Source organism: Pleurodeles waltl, chromosome 1_1 (assembly GCF_031143425.1).
Source record: "Pleurodeles waltl isolate 20211129_DDA chromosome 1_1, aPleWal1.hap1.20221129, whole genome shotgun sequence".
Classification (NCBI taxonomy): domain Eukaryota; kingdom Metazoa; phylum Chordata; class Amphibia; order Caudata; family Salamandridae; genus Pleurodeles; species Pleurodeles waltl.
Window position 1 is genome coordinate 205,992,391 of NC_090436.1, and position 20,293 is coordinate 206,012,683.

Below are 20,293 nucleotides of genomic sequence, written 5' to 3' on the forward strand. Positions count from 1 at the left end.
TTCTCACAGTAGAAGCACTCATATGCAGCCAGGAGTTTCAAAGAGGCATCCTGTCCCTATGGAAACGAGCAGAAACAACAGAAATAACCGCCTCACAACTCCACCTCTTCTAATTAAAACACAGGCGAATCAAGGCAGGAACACTTCCGGGGTAAATCCCAGGAATCCACTTCCTGCACAAGAGGTTCCAGTTTTGAGACGTTGTTGCATATAAAAAAGAAATGAAGATGTCACATCAGCACCGGCTCCTGCGCATACACGCAAAGCAACAGCCGTTCTGCTGCTCCTGAAAACACCGCAAATGTTTCCTACGCACAGGAAACAGCAGTATTGATATCGGTACTGACTCTCCTTCCTCAGCGCCAGCTCTCCGCACACACACCCGAAACAGCACACAGGAAGCTGCTTTGCTGCTTCAGCGGAAACCACGATGTTGATGACAGTATCGGCGCTGGCTCTCCTTCCTCAGCACCAGCTCTCCACACGCCAACACAAAGCAGCACACTCGAAGTTGCTTTGCTGCTCCAGTGAAAATCACGATGTTAATGACAGCGCAAGTTCTCCTACTTCTCCCTCGGGAAACGACAATGTTTATTGGATCTGCACCTACAGGAAAACACCTTGCCGCTGCTGATGGCCGGAACACACCTAGGTCGCGCTAAGTCCCTCGTCGCCAAACTGTGGTGAATGAAAGTATCGATCTCACAATAAAGGTATTGTTAAACAACTTTATTCGTAATGCGCGACCTAGCGTCCAGCCACTCGGAGAAACAGATCAAACTGTCATCTCCAGAATCCTCTGAACACAAGCGTTCTGAAGAACGCGCAACGAACCCATACACAACACAGCACAACAGTCCTTCTTCCGGGAAGAGTATCCACAGGTCCAGAAGTATACGGGGTTGGTGGTGCCTGAAGTTCAGTCCTTATACTCAGTGCCTTTGAAGTGGGGGGACTTCAAAGAAAGGCCTTCGAAGTGTCCAGAATCCCTGCCCTGGCTCCAGGCTCACTACAGGGGGTTATGAAGCCCTTTGTGCTGGATAAGAACATAGCCCATTCAGGGATAAGTGTCAACTCCTCCTTCCCATCCTGCCCATGATGGGCCATCAGGATGCTGACAGTCCATCAGTGACACCTAAGATCCCTTTGTGTGAGGCTGTCTGGAGGGAATGAAGAAGAGCTCAGCTGCCACCCAGCCAGACTTGTATTTAGAAGCTGGCAAAAGGCACTGGATGGTTAAAGTAAGAAAATGGCAACTTTCTAAAAGTGGCATTTTCAGAATAACAATTTAAACTCTGACTTCACCATAAATTGTGATTTTAAATTGTGATTCCGGTGACACGAAACTGGGTGGGGGGGCCACGTATCTTCCCAAATGGAAAATACACTTACAATAAGGCAATAATATCATATAATATAACAATAACATATATAATATAATACATATAATATATATAAGATAAGGCAATCCCACTTGTAATGAGGCAATCCCAATGTTATCCTGTGAGAGAGATATGCCTTGTACTAGTGAAAAACGAATTTAAGCATTTTTCACTACTAGGACATGTAAAACTTAAAAGTACATGTCCTACTTTTTAAATACACTGAACCTGCCCTTTGGCTGTCTAGGGCCTACCTTAGGGGTGCATTATATGTATTGAAAAGGAAGATCTGGGCCTGGCAAAAGAGTTAACTTGCCAGGTCAACATGGAGTTTTAAAATGGCATATAAAGGCTTTGCAGTGGCAGGCCTTAGTGATGTTTGAACGGTTACTGAAGTGGGTGGCACAGCCGGTGTTGCAGGCCTTCTAGTAGCATTTAATTTACAGGCCCTGGGCACAGGCAGTGCACTTTACTAGGGACGTACATGTAAAATAAATATGCCAATTGTGGATCAGTCAATGTTACTCTGTTTTAAGCAGAGAACACATGCACTTTAGCACTGGTTACCAGTGATAAAGTGCCCAGAGTCTTAAAAACCAACCAATACGAACTCAGAAAAAAGGGATGGAGGAAGGCAAAATGTTTGGAGATGAACCTGCAGAGAGGGCCAGGTCCAACAGTCGGCATCAACCAAATTTAGTTGTAGGTTCTGGAGTGTGGATGTTTCTGGGTAGGTTCACTTGATAAATCTGGAGGATACCCATAAACTGGTGTTTTTTCTAGGTTCTCACAAACAATTTTACAGTAGTTATCTAATCTGGAACATTTGAAAATGTACTATTGTCAAGTACAGTAGAAGAGTGTTTAAGAGTGGGAATGTGGATGGTACACGCCTATATTTGATGGGGCTCCTATATAAGAACAGAAAAAGGTTTTCCATTATAATTGCCTATGCAGAAAACCTGCCATGCATGTGAATACCCTTTAAAAACAATAGCTCCTGAGATTCTTTGAGAATTGAAAAAAGACCAACATTTGACTGACATTCTGAATCTGCCTCTTGTGAATCAGGTCTGTAAAGACTTTGTGGATTTCTTTAGCTTGGAAGTGTAACTACAATAAACTGTCAATCTCTGTGAGGACATCTGGTTGCTGACAGTGGACATGAAGAATTACAACTCTATTTAAAGTCTGTCATGGTATCCATTACATGTGAATGAAACAGCTGCAGTCTTTCCTCGCTCTATAATTCCTCTCCGGACATCTAGTTGTTGACAGAAGTACTGCAGACATCGAGTGTGGTTGTTACATGTGATGTCACCAGTTGTAAAATTGATGATGTTATTGGTGGTGTCATGTCAGAGGCCATGAGGATGTAGGTACTGTTGGATAATCAGGCATGACTAGAGACATTCAGAGTTAGAACTAGAATGCCCTTTCAAATGACGACTTTAGAGTATTTAACACGTGTTACTAACTGATATTTGTAAACAAGTAAAGCATCCGTAATGCAAGTTGTTCATCAAATATATTTGCATAAACATGCGCCCACACACACATATAAAATGCCCCCTCTCCTTGTATTTGGTGACTTCACATTTTAAGGTTTGTGTCTGCAGATTTTCCTTAATTAAAGGTAGTATAATAGAATGTGTATCTCTGTTTTTATTAGTGTGTTATGTATTTTATTCGGTATGTTAGAAATATCACCATTTCTCTTGTTGCAGTTTAGGTCTTTTCATTTGTTTGATTTTTAATTTTCCACAGTTTTGTATTTTCATTGACTTACGTGCCGTTCTTCTTTTCCACCAATAGGTGCTGTCATTTCCTTTTTCCGGCCGCTTAGTGACGTCTTGTTACAATGTCAGAGTGCGTCTGCAAAGATAAACACACGCCAGAGGTCAGCAGGAAGGAGGGGCCTGGTGTATAGGAAGAGTGTAGTGGGGAATGAAAGGTTATTATACAACATGTACATTATGAGGGACAAAAAACAGGACAGAAACCAACAAACACAATTACCTGAAAGAATGTACCACAACACCTAAGTTTTATACTTAAACTGCACCAGCTGGGGCACTTCCCGCCCCTCCTCCGTGGTGTTCCTACAATTAGCCCAGCAGGTTGTTCCCTATATTTACAAAACCTAAGGTACTCTCTATTTTACAGGTAGAAACATACATTTTCGAGATTTATGGAAAGTTCTATGTTTAGAATATTTTTCAGTAGTTTAATATATGGTCAGTTTTGGGGCACATCAAGACAGTTTGTCAAACTTGCACATTTATCATAGAGCACCTACCAAGAACCTCTCTAGTTAAGGGTACAAAGAATAGGTTTTGTATTGATTTTTATTCTAGAATCGGTGTTCTCATGAAAATTATTGATTTGTAATGATTGGTGAAGACGGGGCACAGAAGTGTAAATGTAACTTCCCATAATATTTTTTCAGGGCCAATTTCGGAACAAAAACGTATCACAAGCTATTTAACCGATAAATAGTAATATTTGGTATTAGGGGGGATAGGATATATTTTTGGGGCTTATCAAGGCAATTTGTCAAACTTGCACATTTATGAGAGAGCAACTACCCAGAACCTATCTTGTTAAGATTAGAAAAAATACTTTTAAACTAATTAGTGCGCCGTAATAATAGGGTAATAGTCACCAACCTTCAAAGTTTAAGGTTCTCATGAAAATTATTGATTTGTAATGATTCGTGATGGGTAGTGGGTGTACATTTAACTGCCCATAAATCTTTTTTCAGGGCTGAGTTCTGAGAAACAGCTCTAAAAATATCTAATTTTTAACATTAGATGGCATTACCGCCAATAGGCAAATTATCACCATGGATTAAAAATACAAGCACTGGAAGGCATAAGTATTTGTTTTTCTGCATTTACTGTCGGAGGTGAAAAAAACTTACCAGCAGTAAAAAGTGGAAGAGTGAATTGCAGGTACAGTAAGTGGAAGTGATTGGTTGGTAACACTCCTCTGTCACTACCTCGGTGTGTAGTCACCGCGCCTCCCTACACCTCTTAAAGGCAAGCTAACGTCAGATCTCATCTCAATGGTAAGCACAGCCATTCTGGAGCATTCTTACTCCATATAAGGGGAAAACTCCTTGTAATAAGTTTATTACATGTATTAATATAATTATTAGTCCTTCATAGGGATAGTGGCTTTTACCACCAAGCAGTGTCCCCCCCCCCCCCGCCTGGAAAGAAAGAAAACTATTCTACTTTAGGTGGTCCCCACTACTTACCACCAGTGGTACGAATACCTCTATTTCTGAAGCACAGAGCATTAAAAAAAGTCAGTATATTCTGGGTATGCCCTGTGAATACTGATTCCTTTCGTTTCTGTTTTATTTCCACCACCGTCTATGCCACTAGATCTGGTCTGCAGGAGAAAGCTAAAATGAGACTTGAAACAAATATGCAGTTTTTTTTGTTTGATCATTCTGATGGCTGTTCTCCCAGCACCTATAAACTACAGTCACGGAATGCCATCCTGACAGTCTTTGTTTTAATGTTACACAGTGTGGTCAGAATTTCAACTTTTAAATGTAGGCACCACACGAGGACACAGGAAGAGCAGGTGCACTGTCCACTAATTGTCACACGCAACCCACAGTTATAAACCCTTCGCAAGACTGCCAAGGAATTATACCCATTCTATTGAAACGTAAACAACTGCAAGAAGTTTTTACAGATATGTCACTGCTTACACTGTGACCAATACCCAATTTCAAATGACATAGTAAGAAGCAAATGACATGCCAGTATAATGGAAAACAGAACAATGCCACCCGAAAATAAGGTCTTTCAACTCTTCATCAGCACCTTTGCTATAATTAGTATACCGAACATAGGCAAAACCTTCTAAATAAACAGCAAACAGCCTGTGAGTCAAACCATGTAGGATATTTTATTGTGTGTATGAAATGCTCAGGGAGTAGTCACTAGTACCTTGTTAAACCAGACAAATAGAACGGTAGGGTGAGAATGTTTCTGGACTCAACCAGTTGATCCAAGATCCAAGGACTACAATGCTCAAAAATATTTTCAAGACAGATATATAAAGAACGATTAAGATACATACATCTACATGCAGCTGTAGAATACACTAAGATCTGGTTGAACAGGAACTGCAGCTTAACAGGTTACTGCCCTAAATGAAAAACTTCTGGTTGGCACATTCTACCCCGGGCTTCGTCAATGAGTAGCTCATAAGCTATTGGTAACTTTCCACCTATGTGGCTCGCCTGTGTGCAGCTCAACATGCTAAGTTAGAACATTTTCCTTAGTTGAATGAATATATGTATTACGGAATCGAAAAGTGCGTATTCAAGGCAAGAATGTATTTTAGAACTCATAAGCTGATGTTTAGAGGAAAATGGTTACATGTAAAAAATATATGTAAAATTAATATTTGATTGATAAATCATGCGGTGTTGGGGAGACTTCATATTAACATGATCAACTTGGTGCCAGGGGCATTACGGCTATGTCTTTTATGCATTACAAATGTCGCGGTATTCCACATTGACTAAACATCTTTTACATCACAGTTGGCAACTGTGCCTGATGCACTGAGGTGATTACTACTGGTAATCCTGCACATGCTGTCCACTAATATGATCTTGTCTGATGTGGTCACAAAAACAACTCTAATAATATTAGTAGCTCATTAGTATCTCATGATGATTTCCATTGTACATAAGTAGCTCCTATTAGAGAAAAGGTTAGAGAGTCCATGTTAGAGGCTGGGTATTGATAGGGGTAAGTACACACCTACCACTAGCAATACAACCCCAACACAGGAATGTGCCTAGTCAAGGTCCCATAAAGTAGCCCCTGGCTTGACCCCTAGTAGCTTGGCAACAAGCAACTCAGGAGACAGGTATGTAAAGCATGTAAATACACCAATTCAGAGATAAGTAAAACACAACACACAATAAAAATCACACACCAGTTTATAAAAAGAGTAACAATTTTTATCTTAAAAATGACACTAAAACCACAAAATTCCAATATAGGGAACCAGAGATGTGAATTTTTATAGATTAAAAGTCAAACTAGAGCTTAGAAGCAAATAGCGCTCAAAGGGAAGGTTGCACTCGACTGGGACACAGTCCAGAGTTCCAGCAGTCCACAATGTAACACCTTTACACTGACGTTTAGAAGTAAGTGGAAAGTGATCCACAACCCCAGTCCAAGAATCCAGAATCTCTGAGTTGCTCCTTGGGATGTTGGGACTACAATTTCCACATTACGTCTGGCCAAATCCTCGCAAGTCCACTGGATGCACTCCAGACTGGGGAGGTTTGTGGAAGTTGGTGCAGGAAAGCTGTCTCAACCTTTTGCTTCAGGGTGTCCACTCCTGAGTCCTTTTTTAAGCAAGGCAAAGTCCCTTGGGCTATGGTTCCAGTGTGCAACAGATGCAATATGTGGAGGCCTCTGGGTTGCAAACCAGGGTTTGAGCAGGGCAGTCCTTTTTCTTCTTGTGGTTTCAGGAAGCAGATCTGAATTCCAATGCAGATCAGCCACTTTTATTTAATCATCTTGGGGACAGTCAGTGGGCATCATTGGCCAATGAGCTGCAGGGTCCCACCCAGAGGTATGACAATTCCTCCAAAGTATGGCATCTTTTTGTCCCATAAACCACTGCACTTTAACATTCCAAGATGGATGATCTTCCTCCAGAGGAGTTACAGCTGGTTAACAGCTTGCATTAACTCCCCCTTTAGACATCTGCAGATTCCTTCCTTAAGGCTACCATCTGTCTGTGGGGTACAGGGGTGAGTGGGCAGGCCTGTCTGCATTCCTTTCTGACTGGTTTCTTTTTGAAGCCTGAGCTTGATTTACCCAGCCCCCTTCCTGGCTTGACTTTACCATCTGCCTACCTCCCCCATAAGATAGCCTCTGCTCAGAGCAGGCCACGTATCACCTCATCAAAGCAGCCTGAGTACTCCTGTTATGGCTGACCAGTCAGGAGAGACCAGCAGGCTGTAATTTGGCTTACAGTAAAAAAAAAGTCTTATAAACTCTTTTCTGTATGAGTTATGATAAATTCAACAATTGCACATTGTTGCATTTATCGTTACCATTCATTTGAGTCCTTTCATGGTATCTTTATTGTCTTGCTAGCAATATCTAGACTTATGATCAATATTTCCATTTTAGCCTATGGAGCTAACTTTCAATAATGGGGAAATGGAAGGTGTGTTGCAGCTTTTCCCTCACCAGGGCGTGTAAAACAACTATTATAATGTTCCTACTTATAGTTACATGGCACCCACCCTTGGGGAATCTAGGGGAGCCCTTGGGGGTGACACATGTAAAAATAAGGTATATTGGGCCAGATGTAGGAAACGATTTGCGACTCGCAAATGGCAAAAAATGCCGTTTGCGAGTCGCAAGTCGCAGTTTCCTATGCAGAAATGCATTTTGCGAGTCGGTTCCGAATCGCAAATAGGAAGGGGTGTTCCCTTCCTATTTGCGATTCGCAGTGGTATGCAATACCATTTGCGACCGCATATGCGATCGCAAATGGTGTCGCAGTTACCATCAACTTGAAGTGGATGGTAACCCACTCGCAAATTGGAAGGGGTCCCCATGGGACCCCTTCCCCTTTGTGAATGGACCACAAATTATTTTTTCAGGGCAGGTAGTGGTCCAACGGACCACTACCTGCCCTGAAAAAATACCGAAACTAAAGGTTTAGTTTTTTTTTTTAAGTGCAGCTCATTTTCCTTTAAGGAAAACGGGCTACACTTAAAAAAAAAAAAAACTGCTTTATTTAAAAGCAGTCACGAACATGGAGGTCTGTTGACTACAGCAGGCCTCCATGTTTGCGAGTGCCCATAGTCGCTATGGGGTCGCAAAATGCGACCCACCTCATTAATATTAATGAGGTGGGTCTTTGCGACCCCATAGCGACTCGCAGACGGTGTCTGAGACACTGTTCTGCATTGCAAATTGCTACATGCAATTTGCGAGTCAGAAGGACTCGCAAATTGCAAGTCGCAATTTGCAATTTTGCTACATCTGGCCCATTATTACTTTGGAAGTACCTTTGATTCCAAAGTTGAATTTACGTACACTTTACATTTTAAAGACAGTCTGCAAAGCAGGGTTGTTTTAAAAAATTACATCAGGCACACAGCAGTGCACACTCCAGTGCAGGAAATCTATTGGGCCTCTAAACGACCCTGCCCTATTATATATTAGGGACTTACAGGTAGTTTGAATCCCCTGCTCTATTATCTAATATGAACTTGCAGGGTCTGTCATTGCCAATTGGAATCAGAACACTGTACCATTTGACCATATACCTTTTATTCAGCACACTGGCCCTGGACCTGTTAAGAAAAGCCAGGGCGCAGTCAGGGTCAGTTACCATCAGTATTAGTCAGAAACATTAAGGTGAACATGCTAAAAGGGTGACTTTCTCACAGTCCACTTCTAGCCTGACGCCTCAAACCATTCTCTGAAGGACTCATCTTCCACACAAATGACCTTGACCTTCAAACCCACACAGACACTTACCTGACATTTAACTAGCTACCCAATCCCATCCTGCTTTTTGTGAGGCAATTTATAATTCAACAAGTTCTACCAGCAATCCAAAGGCACTGACCTGCCATCCAGTTAATACTTACTCCTGGTATTAAACTGTAAGGCTTTGGGGCCGAGCGTTCTTTACTGCAGTGACAACATACATAGAAAAATGCAGTAGAGTAGTGTGTGAGTGTGTACTTGTTGTTTGGCATCAGAAAGCATCTACCTACATGCACGGGCACTCTTTCACACGTGCAAATACACACACACATGCTCTGAACAGGTTACTGATCTTACATATGTAACAATACCTCTTTCAACAAGTAGAATTTCGATCTCCTACACAGAAAACTGGTCCCCCTACCACACGTTCTCTATCTAAACGTTCCACATCAAACACCTATCTAGAGATCAAGTACATATTATTCATGCTTCGCGAAAGAGGCAATGATTGCAAAACACAGGAGCACGCAATGTTCTTTTAGTGTTTGAATATAAACTTGTGGTTAAATATTCCTTTTTGTTTTAGATGTTTTAAACTCACAGATCTGTGTGCATGACCTCCAATTAATATACCTCAGGTCACTGATCACAGAGACAGCAAAAAAACACTTTTCTGGTTGGTTGTGACACCAGAAAGGGAAATGCGGCATCCCTTGCTTAGTAGCATAACATGAACGTGGAGTTTTAATGACTAAAACAGCCTGCAAACCCAACTAGCCACACAGACTCTATTCACGAAATTATTTTCACACCCAACTCTATCCTAACAACACATATGCAGAGTTTGAAAGGGCAAAGTCCTTGTCCTATTAGACAGAGTCAGGATGGTCAGATGTTAACCATTACAAATAGTATTTGTGAATAAGAACGATCCTCCACTATAGTTAGTTGTCAACAATTGGAAATTTACGATAGGGTTGACTGGAGGGCATTACATTTAGGTCCTGCCTACAAAAGTAGGAGCCCATTAAGTTTCCTTCTACTTTTGAAGATACTTATATACATCTTGCAAGTAGATTTCCTGCCTGGAACTTTTCAGGAGGAATCAGAAAGAGTGTGTAGGAAAAAGATTCATTTACATCTAGTTTTGTTAGGCAAACTTTTCCACCTGTTTGCATTCTACCCATTTTCTTACTTCAGTATGTCTTTGAGAACTAGATAACTTTTATTCCCTATCTCTTGAGACTCAAACCCAGTGGAAGCTGCCTGCAGATGCACCTGTTGTGTTTTCCTTTGGAACCATTAGAACATGTTCTGGCGTGTACTATACAAAGGGTAGAATGAAGTACTTGCAAAAGGTGCTGGACTGCATGATGACACATCTTAGATCTTGTTACATGGAGTGAACCTGGGGTACAACACAGGTAAAACCTTCGTGTGCACTGCTTTCGACCACCACTACGCTATTGCAAAGGAGGATGTAGGTCACAGTGCATGCTGCAAGACACAGTAACAAGTGGTAAAGCAGCCCCCCGAACACAACAGGACCTTTTAAATAATTAAGTAAATGGATGAGACTTCATTTCAAGTGAGCAATGTGTTTCTGCCTCTTCAACAATGCCATTGACTGCTACGTAAACTTTCATGATCCTCTGTTTATAATTGAGGTCACCATTGCAGTTCTTAGCAGAGCACCATTAAGCTGATTGCTGCCAAGAATTTCAAAGCAATCAATCAGTAGGCGTGGAAGGCGGCTTACATTAAAGTGGTTTGAACATTATGGTTCTGCAACCACTAGTTCTCCTAGGTCAGAAGAAGCATGGAGTAGAGCAGCAGTTCCCAACTTGTGGCCCGTGGACCCCCAGGGTTCAGTGACACATTCCCAAGGGGTCTGCCGTCTGGGCTGGCAGGAGGGCAAATCTCCAGCTGGGGCCTCTCAGATACCATGTGTTTCTATATTTACTACTTCATTTGTGCAGCAGTTTTAAAAGCACTGCAAATTTCCTTGTATATCAGCAGCTTTCGGGCCAAAATAAAAGCATCAAGATAACTCTGGTGATTAATGATCCTGCTGGAGAGAGATGGGAGGTTTGTCTAGTGGCACTTATGGCTCATCTAAGGTAGTGCAGATGGCTAATATGCCTGCTGCAAAGAACAATTATCATGCAAAGAACAGCATTTTATGAGAACACACAGTGGGTTAGTGCTTTTATCACAGAGATTCTTTCGTCACTGTGCAGTTCATAAGTTAGAATTGTAATGTAGAACAGTGAGCTATGAACTGCCATCAAACAGCTACAAGCAAACTGTATTGCAAAAATTAGAAAGTTATGTTTTTATCCCTGTGATTCATTATCCTTATGCTGCTAAAAAAGGTTTGCTTGCGTAGAAAGATTGTGCTTCTCCAGACCAACCAGTTAGAAAATGCCTACCAATATGGATGATATGTGAATTCTACACCTTGTAAAGTGCTCTGACACACTACACTGATATGAGAGGTGCTAAAAAACAAATAAATTACATGTGACAGAGACTCTATGGTGAGAAGAGGGGCCCTGGTGGTTTTATTTTATTTTCCCACCACATATTTATGTGGAAAAAAAAATCAGATCTTATGTACCTAAAAAATAAAAACATAAATCACTTGGGAAATGTAGAATCTGACCTTAGGATTCAGCTTTCCTAAACAAAACCAAACACTGAAGTTAGTCATCAACCTTTCCCTTTAAAATCTTTCAGCTTTTGCATATTTTTTCAATGTAAAATAATTATATATTTAGTTATTCAGGTATTTGTTTGATGTGTACTTGTTTGTGTATTTTTTGCACATTCCTGTTTATAATTTAAATCATACAAATTGCTTGGGGGGGTCCCCAGCTTCCAGTAGTGATTCAGTAGGGGTCCTCAGGAGTCAAAAGGTTGGGAACCACTGGAGTAGAGGGATGGTGTCCACCATGGATTAGAAGGAACAAGTGCTGTCAAGTATACAAAAATAAGGGATACTTACAATGGGTTGCAGCCTGATTTTTCTTTTAATAAAGCAACTCTTTGAGATTTGCAATATCCTTGTAACAAAAGGTAGAGGGTAGCTTGTTGATACATAAGTGATTCCTAAGAATTTATCATTTACTTGCATGGATTGAATCTGTGGCTCAACTTGATTAATGAAAGCAAAGGCGATATTGAAGACATCCAAAAAATGATTCTTTGTCCTGAACTCTCTACGTTTAATCATTTTGAGCATCCTTCTTGCTGCAGGCCGTGTATGCAAAGTATGTGGCTCTAACAAAACTTTAAGCCAAAACCTACGAACCACATCACTGCCGACAAAAACTCCTGCCAAACTCTATGACATAATTTGTTGAAAAAAAGTGAACACGCACTAATTATATTAACGTTTTTAGTCTACATTTCTTTCTGAAATTACTTACATTGAGTCACATAGTAAAGCAGAAATGCTCTCTTTAAACAAAACTGGTATCAATGTTTTGTTTAAGGTTTGTATTATCAGCATGTGGCCTATTCATCAATATTTGGAGGAATCATGGTTAAAAGACAGCAGGCAAGCCCACGTTCTTCTCTGTTTACTATTTTGTTAATTACTTGCTTTATGGGATGGGACAGGGTATGGGCCTTTCAGATAAAAATTATATTTTTTTTCCAAACTAGACTATGAGAGCAGATTGGTGCCAATGTAGGTTTTTGGAGACACTTTACAAGAGGTTGCTTGTCAGATCTGTATACATTGGATTTTACCACCAACCAACCCTGATTATTGTACGTGCCATCCAGAATCTACCGGGGAACAAACGACCTACAGGTCAATGGTGAGGGAGACTTCAGTGCCAATACGAAAAGGGTTAATGGAAAACTACATTTGTTTGTTTCTCTTTGAGAGCATCATCTTAGTAAGCGCCTACCTCTTCTGCATTACAATATCTTCCATATTCTGTGTCATCTCTGTTTCTTAATTTTTCCACTGCTTATGCAACTGGTGTTTTCCATTTCAGAATCCATCCTGCTTGGCAACATATGTCTGGTTTCCAGGATCCACATTCCTGTGTTTGGCAATGTCTCCACGCCCTGATGACGCACACTGTTCATTATTTAATTTGGATCACAATGCCATCAACAGTTTTAACTATTCAGCATGTGGATCCTGTGCCACTGCCAACACTGGGGACAGAACTGGTGGGTTTGCCAGCAGCAGAAATTATTAAAGATATGTTGGTGTCAACAACACTAGCGTACATAAAGGTATTAACCTTTGCTAACATTTGTGTGAAAGGCATAGCATCTATAAAATATTGGTCAACTTTGAATGAGCTGTCTCACCAGCCATCCTTCTAGATAGAAAGGCCATTTCAAACTTAGCTCTTAGTGGAAGGGCAAAACAGCTAATGTATATTCCATTGGAGAAATCCAAACTACCAAGTGATGTCCCGAATGCCCTTTTTGTGGAGTATCTCTTCAGTGCCTGCTAGAAAATGTGTGCTCTTCAAAGAATTTAGCAATTCTCTCAGTCCGCATTTCTCAAGAGTGATTTCCTTTATCAATGTTTTAATCTATTACCCTTCTGTTAAACTGACCATCGTCACTGCTTCCTCAAAACTCGTGCTCTGCCTTAACTGGATTATGGGCATGCAAGCAGACTTTCCCTTGTGCCATCTAGTCCATAAGTGTTCGCAGCATTATTAGTAATTGATTATTCTTCAGGTATTAGCTTTTTGTTGATACAACAAAGTAAGTATGTTCTTGGTGAGTCTCCACGCAGCATGTCAAACATTTCTTCTTGTAATGTCTCCTTGTTTGGAACTAAACAAATCCAAGAAAAATGCCAATGAGGAAAGACAATTTTACTAGCCATAACAAAAAAAATAGGGGAATAAATATGTACATTATCAAGCAAGAAGCTTGTAAGGAGGGAATGAAAAGAAATATTTTTAAATACTCAGACGAATCTGTTGAAGAAAACATACCAATGACTGAGAATTGAGTGAATGAATGATCATATAGTTATAAAGGTGACCTATAACACCCTAAATGTAGAAAAGTTTAATTGTACAGCATCAAATCATAGGTACTCACAATATGCAGCATCTGATAGAATCAGGCTGCCCCACAGCTAAATGTAACACCAGCAGAAACTGAAAAGGCTCCTCTTCTGGTGCACCAGAGATGCTCAAAGTCCTCACGAGAGGCTGCTACAACAAGGAATTGGTGCTAAGCAAGAGAACACTAGGGCCCTACAGAACTAGACCATCAAAAATAGCGATCCTTTCCTGCTAGTCTTGAATTTACCACAACTGCCACATCTTACATTGCCAGATTTCAACGAAAAAGTAGTTTCTATGTCAAACAGATCAAAAGCTACCAAAAAACAAACAAAAAAAAACCCACAGCACTTGTGGCACAAAGCAGTGGAAGACACTTTGTAATTGGTACCAGTGCTTTAAATGGGAAAAAAAGAAGTGAAAGTACTCACCAAATTGAGTAGGAAGGGCCAAAAGGGGCAGCTGGGGGCGTGGCCCATGGCATACCTGTGAGGCATTTAATAACATCAGTATTGTATTGGTGTGCATCAGGGGGTAGTAATCTTTGAGATAAATAATACAATTTCAAACACACTTTTGTCCTAAATGTGCAGACGCTGAAAGGCACTATACAGCCATCTTATAGCGCAACAAGATGCTAACAGTGTAGCATTGCAGTGGGATGTAGACTTTTAGATAAATTGTAATCTATGAAACCAGGCCACTAACATTTTAATTCTGATACTAGCGTGTGTGTTCTTCTCCGGCTTATTTTATCTCCCTGCACTCTTTTCTGTCCAAATTGATGTTGGCTGGAAGAAATCAGAATGTACTTTTAAGAGCCACATAGTCTATGGCACATGGTAGCCCAATACTTCAACCACCTGCAATGTGCCAGTACCGCCTTTCTATCCACAGAGCATGCTTACGTATGTTTTAAAAAGGGTATTTGCAGTCAGAGAGTATTTTTTTAAAAGTCCTAAGCTAGACATGAATCTCAACATAATATGTGGAAAATTAAAGTGTTTTCCAACATTGCAAAAAGATAAAAAGATAGAACACATCATGCACTCAGTTGAGCAACACGAGCAGTGCTTCTCTGTTACACACACACACCTCTTCTCCCCACCTTTCACAAAACCTGCAACAGCTATCTTCCCAGGTAACTCTCAATCATCCACAAAATGTAGACAGTGTATCGAAACATGCATACCCACAAAATACTCTCAAAGCTCCCAGCTCTCCCCTCCAGGCCTTCTCTCCTGCTTATGAAACAGATGGTGTTCTTGTGGTTTCAGATCTGGCCTTAGTGAAGGAACGCTGCCATGAATCATCCAGTGCAGAAGGGGATAGGGAGACTATTCCATGGTGCACTCCCACCCGGGGTACCAATAGTATTTGACTTTTGAGTGTGAGCCCCGTGGCAGAGGTCACGGGAAGAGTCCCTTGGTGGTGAAGCTCACTGTAAAAGCTGTTTCGCAGCTAGTGGGAGGCTTTGCGCTTCTGAAATTGAGCAAGAGAAATTGACTGCCATCTTGCCTCCCCTCCACTGCGTAACGTGAGGCCACATACACCCACTTTCACATGTATGCATAAAGACAAGCACTCTAACATCACACAGTCTTTTTGCATGCCTACATTCCTGTTCCTATAGCCAGACATGGCAGGTGACAGCCCCTATGTCAAACATGCATCTAATTAGCACCTACGCCAATTCATTGAGTGTGACTTTGGTCTGCCCACCCCCTTCCTTGGCCATAATGCACATCAGTCACAGCGGGTCAGCACACAGCTACTGGTGCAGACACTCCACTCTGAAAGCCTGTACTCTACTTACCAACACGTCTGAGGACGGCTTAGCTGCCACTATGAGTACCAGTACTCTCCTTTGGCCAAGGAGACGTTCTAGTACTCAAGGGAGAAAAACTGGGACGTGCCGGTACTCAGTATCAGTGAGTATCGGCCCATTTAAAGCAGTGATCGGTATTCATGAGGTAAAACAGTAAATGAGATACTGTTCTCAAAGCAGTGGTTATTTCAAGAGGGCACTCAAGTGTAGAAACGTTTATGTCATTTTTGCTTCTCTTTTTAAGGTCTAGAATTTGATTCGTACAGTTTCCCACAACGAGACACGATACATGTAAAATGAACAACCGTGCTCTGTAACCCTCTGATTGTACTGACAGAGTAAGCCCCAAAATGGAGACCAGTTCTAAACCATAACTAGAAAATGCAGAATAAAAGAGACACAACTTTTAATACAAGACGTGTGCTTTCCATACAACAAGCGTATACGTTCACGAGTGCAGCAACAGTTTTGCATTCAGGTGAAAACAAGCCTACCTGTACATATTTTCATAACCGGTGCAATTTTACTCTTGGAGTTAGAAGGGATGGTGGTAAGAAAATAGTGTCCCTAAGCTTTCTCGCAAAACAGCATTAATTATGTGTTGGTAAATAATATTTTAATAGGTTCTGATGAATGAGCACACTTTCCCTCGCTATGAAGTCTTTCAACTTTGCATAGAAGCTGGGATCCACTTTGTATTAAGGGAGTGTTAAAATGAAAAAAACAAATACTGAGATAATACAGGCAGAGTGCACAGACATTTGCAGCATATTTTGCCTTTTTCTGACCCATGATTTAGTCAAACTTGCTGGAAAACGGGGACCTCCACTGCCACATAATGCAAGTGACCCTGATAGTGCTAAATATCACCTTTTAAGAAGTACTTGAAACAATACTTAAAATGTTTGACGTTCCCGCCCTATCCGCTCAGCAATGTGCCTGCACCATCAGTGAACGCAATCCGAGTGTCCATGTTTTCACATCTTAAAACCATTAGACTGATCAGGGTAACAAAGACCTGCCTCCATCTTCACTCTTGGTAACTGAAGCAACAAAAAGCGATAAAGTCATGTTGTGTACCGTAAAAATAACAGAACAGCATGAAATGGTGTAGCAGAACAATAGATCAACACAACATTATATATGGCTAACCAACTGCAGTAGGCACGTAAGTAAATGAAATAATAAAAAGTAAAAGCAGGAATTTTTCAGATTCAAATTTGGTAATAAGGACAATTGCCTTATTCTGGCACAAGACATATTACATTGAGAAAAGTTGCCCCTTTGCTTCAGATTCACAAACTTTGGAGGATTTGAGGCTTATTCTAAAATCTAGTATGAGCTAACATTTTTCCTAAAAAACAACAACAGAGAATGGTTGCATCATATGAGGTGAATGGACCATAGGTGCAGAATTAACAAATAAAGTATTTAAATATTTGCCACAGACATACAAGAGCGATCTGCTATTTCAATGTGAGAAAACAGAAGTGCCAATAGATTCTGCGTGAAAAAAGACTGATAATCACATTGAAATTAACGTGATATTTCAACTAATGGAAGTGGTCCCTAGTGACCAGATTGCTTCATAAAGGGATGATTTTTGACACCTGCTTTATCGCTAACCTTCACGAAGGTGGCAACGTTTTTTTTTGCTTTTTTTAAAAAATAAGAAAATGTAACATTCTCCATAAACGAAGCCATGTTTAGGAGAAGCAGAACAAATATACGGTAACTGTTTGAATGCATAATAAAAATATGCAGCTGAAAATGCTCCTGCAAAAACATTTCTTTGCTGGAAAATTCACACACTGGTGACATGTAAAGTCCCATTCTTCAGATCTTTGCAAAAATGTGAACTTTGCACACATCTGCCAGCAGAATTAAAAATCTACAAGATTAGTTTTAGTGTCATGCTCTTTCTTGCACACGCCTCATTTATTACACTGATTTTTTTCTGGGACTGAAAATCAGTTTAAGTGGCTTTGATTTGCTAATATTTTTCGAAATCTACATTTTCCTTCCCCAGAGGCAAACCACAAATATTTATCTCAAGATCTTTCAAATTAATCAGATTTAATAGGGATGCCCCATTTCTATCCTTGCCAGTAAACCCTGCCCAAACCTAATTGTAACCATGTGTCAGACCTATTAATGTTCTGTCTACAACATTATCCTGGATTTTACTGAAACAAAGAACTGAATAATAAGGACGACAATAACATTTGTAGCCTGCTCCTTTTGAAGAATTGTCATTTAAACGTATTTTAGTGCAGTCTATGATGACTGTCTGCAGATGAACAGTCTCAGGATTTTTGCAAGAACTGTGGGTGAGAACTGGCATATGGAGCACTGTAAATGTCCAAAATGTTGGGTTCTGTTCTTTCCAGTCTCTTAAGACTGTAAAACTCTTTTGTCTCACTTCATATGTTTGAACAAATTGTTCTGTAATCTGCCAGGCACTCACCCAGCAGCATCAATTTAGATTATTCAGTATTCCCGGCTGACTGTGCCCTACATAATTATACACAAAATACAGCTATTCCTCTGAATGAATAATGAAAATGATAATGAGAAAAAGTTATAGCTGACAAGCCCCAAGTTTTATACATTTTGCTCTGAATTATTTGACAGTAGCTTTGAGTCATTGCACTGCCTCGGTTCTTTATCTTGGACACTTGTGTTTTATTTCTATATTGTCCTTTTGAGGTTTGTTGCAAACATGACAAAATCTTAGATGTTTCTGATTAGATATTATGTTTACAGTGGTTGGTGGAAATTCCCCCCTCCTCCTTGCTCCCCTGTAATCGTGGGGTGGTATTTCTGTTTGTGCCGGACATCTTCACTTGTACACCTGTTGCATGTCTGAGAAGAATGTGGAACTGGGTTTGGTCAGAAGACTGAAATATATTTGTGTGAAACACTGGGTAGTGAATTTAGCCCTCACCTCACAGTGTGCCCATTGTCTCTTCACAGGTGAAGAACCTGCTTGTGCAAAGCATACCTGAAGCTGACTGGCACCTTTGAGCCAAATCTATTCCAATGTAGGACCAGCTTGATCCTTGATTGCCCATTTCAAAATTGAAAGAGAAACACCAACCAATTATATCTAAGTGCATAAACATGTCTGTCTCAAATGCAGATACTAAATTACACAACGCTAAGCTAGAGAAAGACTGAGAGACAAAGACTTAGAATATTATAATCAGAGAAAGATAAAAACAGGCATAGGTTAGAAAGACTAAGGGGGTCATTATGAGTTTGGTAGACGGAAAAGGCCGCCCGCCAAACTCCTGCTGCCAGGTTGCTGCCAGTGCGGCCGCCTTCCAGTGAAATTGAGCTGGTGGCAATGCTGCAGTGCGTAGGGTGACCCAGCATCCGCTGCGCTGTTCACTGTCTGTGGCTGGCTATGGGAACCCTTGCACCCTGTCTCCGCCAGCCTTTACATGGTGGTGCTACTGCCATGTAAAAGCTTGCGCAGAGGGGGGTTGTAATCTCCAGGGCGGCACTGCTTGCAGTGCTGCCCTGCTGGATTAGAACCACCAGCATCACCTGTCCCTCCTGTGGAGGTCAACTGGTGGCGCTGGAAGTCCGACCGTGGTGCAACCGTCACAGTTATAATGTGGTGGTCAGACTGCCGCCAAAGCAGTTGGACTACCGCTTTGGCGGCCGCCAGACCGCCACCGCAACCCTGGCGGTCTGAAGGCTGCCAGGGTCGTAATGACCCCCTAAATGCCTATTTACCATGCTATCCTTGTGCACAAAGATTCCTCTCTGTTTCTGGTAAAACTGACTGAACTGGAGCTCAGACCTTGGCCAAAATTAAGAAATATTTCCTAAATCCGCTGCTTTACATGGCAAGGGCAAGACTTTTCTGACTCCTTTATTTGAAGTGAAGAGTAAAGAGAACACACCCTTAACAACAACAAGTAGCTTCGAAGACACGTCACTCATCCTCCTACTGAGACTGTGGAAATATCCTATTCGAGCATCAAGTGTAACAGAAGACATGAGTTCAATCACAATAACGCAAGGAAAATAAAGCAGAACAAAGGCATTTAAGAAGACAAACATGGTAAAAGCAATTATTTGTAGATTAAAAGTAACTCCTAAGAAAGGCAGCTCCCATGTGGCCACAATCTGGCAAGAGCGCTGGTACTGCAGGGTGGAATTTGGCAATAGTGGAAAACTGGAGTTAAATCAAAGACAAAACATGAAAAGGAAGCAAGGGCAATGAAGACTTTAACTTAGAAAACTTCTCTGAACAAAATGTTCCCCTGGCTCCTCAAAAACAGAAGGTTCAATCAATGAAACACTACCTTTTTGACAGCAAAGTTCCATCACTATAGACCCATTCGAGAGCTGTGCTCCTGTGACAAATTTCTATTGGACATTCCAAAGACAAATACTGTGACTTTTGGGGATAGATCTTTTCTGTAGCTGTGGCACATGAATGCAACCATCTCCCCTTAGCGCTACAATCCCTCTCCAACACAAAACATCCTATTAGAAACATAAGATGTT

The 20,293-nt window shown here is 41.0% G+C and overlaps 1 protein-coding gene across 2 annotated transcripts in view; it reads right to left on the reverse strand.

Annotated features, from left to right (window-relative positions):
- The window catches only part of PRLR (prolactin receptor), a 450,951-nt gene that overhangs the window by 249,023 nt on the left and 181,635 nt on the right, over positions 1-20,293 (reverse strand). For both annotated transcript variants that reach the window (XM_069220785.1, XM_069220793.1), the window contains one exon: positions 3,172-3,257. The gene's annotated coding sequence lies outside the window, so the exon portion shown is untranslated. The remainder of the gene's footprint in view (positions 1-3,171; positions 3,258-20,293) is intronic.